Raw genomic sequence first — 6344 nt, forward strand, 5'->3', positions numbered from 1 at the left:
AGGATGAAAAAGGACTGGGGGGACCAGGGTGACTGGGGGAGAGGGAGGAGGGCTGGCGGGAGTGGGGAGGAAGGGGAGGAGCAAGTAAGAATATAAAAAGGGTAGCCTTACGGAGATCAGCGGGCCGTCACCATCAGACCCAATGCTAGGGAAGATGGGAGGGAACGGTGACACTGGCAGAGCTCGACCTAGGCCACAAGTCGATTAGAAAGGGAGGAAGGAGAATCGACAACCCTGATGGAGGGACCGGGAATAGCTAAGCCCCCACAAGGGAAGGAGAGGGAGGGGAAGAAAAGAGGGGTGGGGGAAATGAGGGGAGGGGGGGAGGGTAGGGGCGGGAGGTGGAAAGGGAAAGAAAGAGGGAAAAAGAAGTTAATAGATTAAATTCTCCCCCATAAGAAAATACAAGAATTAAGAGTTCCCATAAGGCAAGAAAAACAATGGTTATAGTTAATATATTATCTTATAATGTCCGAGGTTTAAACTCCCCAAAAAAAAGGAAAAAAATTCTAAAAGAAATTAGTTATTTGAAGGCAGATTTAACATTCTTACAGGAGACTCACTTATCCCATGCATCTAATATTAGATTGTACTCTAAGAGCCACCCTACCTGGTATTACGCGGACTCACCCGGGAGGAAGTCCAAGGGTGTTGCCATTGGCATACCTAGAGGCCTCGGATTTGCTTTGGAGTCGAGAATGGTAGACCCAGAGGGAAGATATCTCTTTTTAAGAGGAAAAATAGGAGATGAGGAGTTAACCCTAGTAAACATATATAGTCCCAATGAGAGGCAAGTAGACTTCCTAGGTAAAGTACTGGGGAAATTAATGGAGTTTAAAAAGGGAGGAGTCATACTGGCAGGGGACCTCAATCTCTGCCTCGACCCTAAAGTAGATACCACATCAAAAACACTACGGATAAATAAAGTACAGGCAAAGAAAATAAAGGAAAAATTATTTACAAACCAATTGGCAGATATTTGGAGGATTCTCCATCCGAAAGATAGAGACTATACATGCTACTCAAGTGTGCATGGAACATACTCAAGATTGGATTATATATTAATTGAACATAGGTGGATCGAAAGGGTAAACGAGGCAGAGATTGGGGTCAAGACTTGGTCGGACCATACCCCCATTACGGTAAAAATAAAAATGGCGAAAGAGCGGCCTAGGATGGATGCTTGGAAAATAAACGAAGAGATTCTTGGAGATAAAATGTGGGAAAAAGAAATAGCGAAGGAGTTGGAATTCTATTTTCAAACAAACGATACAAAAGACGTTCCAAAACACATAGTATGGGAAGCTCATAAAGCTTATATGAGGGGTATATTCATCTCAAAGGGGGCCCAAAGGAAAAAAGAAAAAATACAAGATAAGATTAGGCTAATGACAGAAGTACATCAATTAGAGCAAAAACATAAAAATACACCAGATATATTAATAAAAAATTTACTTGAGGTAAAAAGAGAAGAATTGAAAGATCTGCTAGAAAAGGAAATAAAGCAGGAAATGAAAAGATGTATAAAAGAAAAATACATTGAAAGTAATAAGGTGGGGAAAAATCTAGCAAAAATTCTGAAAAAGAAGAAAGGAAAAAATTTTGTAGACAAAATTAAAAATAAAAATGGGGAAATAATTCAAACAACGACAGGAATAGCCAAAGAATTCCAAAACTACTATGCAAACCTCTATGCAGTAAAGAAAGGTGAGATACAGGGGAATGAAATAGAAAGGAGGGAGAAAATCCAAAAATACCTTGCAGACGCAGGATTGACAAAGATAGATGAGGAAAAATTAGCATTCTTAGAAAGACCAATCTCAGAACAAGAAATAGAGAGAGCCATTAAAGAAACGAGTCTAGGTAAAAGCTTAGGACCGGACGGGTTCACCATAAGCTCTTATAAAAAATTTAAGGATATCTTAATCCCAAGATTTAAAGAATATATAAACGGAATAGGGACTCAGTACGAGATGAGTAGAGAGGCCCTGTCAGCATCAATCACAGTTATACGGAAAGAGGGAAAAGACCCGTTATTATGTTCTAGTTTTAGACCCATTTCCCTACTTAATGTAGATACTAAATTATTCACAAAAATATTGGCCACTAGAATGAAGAATCTAATGGGGGAGTGGATTCATAATGATCAAGTAGGATTCATCCCGGGGAGACAGGGACGGGACAATGGGATAAAAACCATACTGTTGATTGACCAAATGGCAAAAAGTAGAGCTCCCAGTCTACTCCTGTCAATAGATGCGGAAAAAGCATTTGACAGGGTAGACTGGGAGTTCATGATAAATACCCTAGTGGAGTTGGGAATAAAACCTAGAATGTTAGCCTGGATTAAAACCTTGTATAATCAACCAACAGCAAAGGTAAAGGTTAATGGAGCTTTATCAGACTCATTCAAAATGCTCAACGGAACAAGACAAGGATGTCCCTTGTCTCCGATGTTATTTGTCCTATCCCTGGAACCCTTATTGGCAACCATTAGGAATAGTGTGGATATCAGGGGTATAAGGGTGGGACAAGTGGAGCATAAGGTGTCTGCCTTTGCAGATGATATCCTGCTTTATATAGGGAATCCAAGGATCACCCTGCCTAACATAATCAAAACAATGAAACAATATGGAGAGCTATCCAACTTAAAAATTAATCAAAAAAAATCAGAAATATTAAATATCAATATTCCCAAACAAGAAGAGGAGAGGTTAAAAAAAGAATTTCAGTTTAACTGGAGAAAAGATGAGATTAAATATTTAAGGATTAAATTAACCCCAACTCCAGAAAAACTCTACAAAACAAATTTCCTACAACTTCTGAACGAAATAAGAACAGAATTAAATAGATTATCTCCAAGAATTTTTTCCTGGATAGGGAGAATAAATACGATAAAAATGATAATCCTGCCAAAAATTATATATAAATTCCAGATGATCCCAATTCCATTACCCCAAGTATTTTTTAAAACACTTAAAAGTTTAATATCCCATTTTATTTGGAAATATAAAAAGCCAAGGGTAAAGCATACTACACTTTGTAAAGGAAAGGGACAAGGGGGATTAGCCCTACCCGATATTAAAAATTATTATTTCGCATCAATACTCACCCTGGGTGATAGAGTGGACAAAAAAAAATAGTGATAGAAATTGGGTAGCAATAGAAAGCACGATGAGTGATACACACCTAGCAAAAATTATATGGATACCCTCGAGGTTTAGAAACTTGGACACTAACACTCATATAATCACACGACATGCTATTAAAGTTTGGGATAATATACATAAAAAAGAAAATTGGAAACACAATTCACCACTGATCCCTTTACAGGGCACAACATTTTTCGCACCAGGGGAAGAGAAGGAATTAGGCAAATGGATAGAAGAAGGAGAAGCACGATTGGGGGATATAGTAGAGAAGGGGAAAATTATAACTTTGGCAGAGATAAAACAAAGGAAAGAAAACTGGAAGATAAATGAGTGGAGATATATTCAGTTAAAGCACTTTACATTGACATTACCTCAGCCCCTGAGAGATATGAATGACCTCCGCCCTTTCGAGCAACTATGTCTTAAGGACAAGATAAAAAATAATATTTCGAATGTGTATAAAATATTGTTAACAACAACAAAAGAGAGAGGACTATCATTAAAAGAAAAATGGGAAAGGGACTTCGGCCCGTGTAGTAATAACAAACAGTGGGATAAGAGTCTCCAATTAGTACATAGATCAGCGATAGATACCAACACTGAGGAGATGAACTATAAATTGCTTACAAGGTGGTATAACACTCCCGATAAGATAGGAAGAATCCAGGTAGAGAGCTCAAGACTTTGCTGGAGGGGATGCCAGATGGTAGGGACTATAGCCCATATTTGGTGGGAGTGCCCAAAAATTAAAATGTTTTGGAGAGAAGTTATAGAACTGATAAGTAAAATTACTAAAATAGATATCCCATTGGATCCTTGGAAATGTATGTTTCATGGAACTCATATGTCAGTGAAACAATATAAAAAAACATTACTCCCTCACCTACTAAACTCAGCTAAGAGTTTAATTCCCTTAAACTGGCAAAAAGAAGAACCCCCCTCAAGTAAAGATTGGTTGAGTAAAGTAGAAAAAACTAGAAAGCTAGAACAATTGAAAACCTGGGAAGAGGAAGAACAGGGGAATGGAGAGGAAATTTGGGATGAATGGCAAGAATTTAAGGATACAAGGGAATACAGAGAAATAATAGGAGTAGAATGACAGGAAGAGATAGGGGGGGGGGGGAGGGATAGGGGAGGGAGGAGGGAAAAAGGGGGTAAAAGGTAATTATGTGAAAAATGTATATGGAAAAATTCTCCAGTGATTGGAGTGTTGTAAAATATTTTTTTTTTTTACCTGAAAAATGTAATAAAGAAATATAAAAAAAAAAAAAAAAAAAAAAAAAAACAATGTTTGGAGGCATGCTATATACAGTAGTCCTTCATGTCTTGGTTACTCAGCATTTGACTAGAGGACAAACATTTACTTGATAGGATACATTCTAAGTAGTATCACACTAACATCTAATATTCTTAGAATTGATTTTAGCCTTTTTAACTGTTTTCAGAAGTAAAACTGTCAGCAAATGCAGCTTGGTTTCTGAACTAAAAGTAGAATATCAGCCATTGATTGATTTTTTTTCTTCCCTCAAAACAACCATTGTTCACTGAAAAGTAACCTTACTTCTTTATCTGATTAGGTCTCCAGTGTTTCTCTTAGCTTTAATATTTTAAATTCCTTTAGCTACATTACAATGCACTGGGTTCTATATGTTGTGTACTAAAAGACCTCTGACAAAGAAAATAAAATAAACAATCAAATGGAAAACACATGGAAGATTTCATATTTTTCAAAGAATTGCACCAATATTTAAAAATCATCATATTTATTTGAATAGAATGCAGACCATAAGACATTGATGAATCATTTAAGCCTAAGCCTATGGGAGTGTGGAAACTATAATGCTTTTAAGCCATTCTTTTTTAATTTGTGGGAGGGTGGATTTTTTTAAACTGAGGGTTTTCATTTTTTTCATAAACATACATATTACATATGTGTTAAAGCTTTGTTTGCAAACAAGCACATAATAAATGACAAAGAAAAAGGATTCTTAGAGCACCATTTGCAGAACAATTTAATTTCAATCTCACAATCCTTTACTAAAATTACAGACTTACAGCTATACAGAGGGAGGCCAAGAAAAGGAGATTAATTATTAAATAAGAGGTTTAAAATATAAAAAAAAAATATAATAAATGCATAAAATGAAATGCATAAAAATCCACATTACATCTATTATACCATTTAAAGAGGTTCTATCAAGCTTGTCTAAGTGCTGCCCAAATGTATGATTATCAGACAGCATTAGTATGGTCTACCTGTGTTCCTAGGTAGATCATTTCCCTGTAGAATCTATATCTGCTGAGCTTGCTCTGCAACGAAGGTGAGGTGGGAGGAAATTTGATATGAATGGAGATAAGTGAAGAGTTTACTAGATACTGTTAATATGAGGTGCAAAGTACTTAACCACTTGCCAACCGCTCACTGAGCTGACACTGTGACAAAGTGGCTCGTTATCGTCCAGCGACGTAGACCTATGTCGATGGATCCTGCCCCCTCTCAGCGGTGTGCGTGCGCCGCCGGAGGCTTGCTCCCGCTGTATTCAGACACAGCGGGAGTCGGGCCAGGGGAGGAGAGGCGGTGATCACCGCCGCTCTTCCCTGATCGTCGGGGATCGAGTGAGGAAATCCGCCCACTTGTTTACACAAGTGGGCGGATCTCCTATGTGACAGACAGTCACAGATTACAGGATTCAGCATAGCTGAACCTTCGATCTGTGTCTGTGTCACACAATCCCCTCCCCCCACACACGTCAGTAAGCATGAGGCATACATTTAACCCCTTGATCACCAATAAAGTTAACCCCTTCCCTGCCAGTGTCATTATTACAGTAACAGTGCATATTAATAGCACTGATTACTGTAGTAATGTCACCGGTACCCCCAAAAGTGTCAAAAATGTCAGTTAGGGGTCCAATCTGTCCGCCGCAATGTCGCAGTCCCGCAAAAAAAAAAATTGCAGATCGCCGCCATTACTAGTAAAAAAAAATAAACAATAAAATTTACAAATCTTTCCCGTAATTTGGTAAACGCGATAAATTTTTGCGCAAACCAATCAAAATACGCTTATTGTGATTTTTTTTACCATAAATATGTAGCAGAAAACAAATTGGCCTAAAATGTTAAAAAATTTTGATTTTTAAAAAATATTTTGGGGAATGTTATATATCAGAATGTAAAAAATATTGTTTTTTT

This window comes from Pelophylax lessonae (assembly GCF_965119305.1).
Source record: "Pelophylax lessonae genome assembly, chromosome: 4".
Classification (NCBI taxonomy): domain Eukaryota; kingdom Metazoa; phylum Chordata; class Amphibia; order Anura; family Ranidae; genus Pelophylax; species Pelophylax lessonae.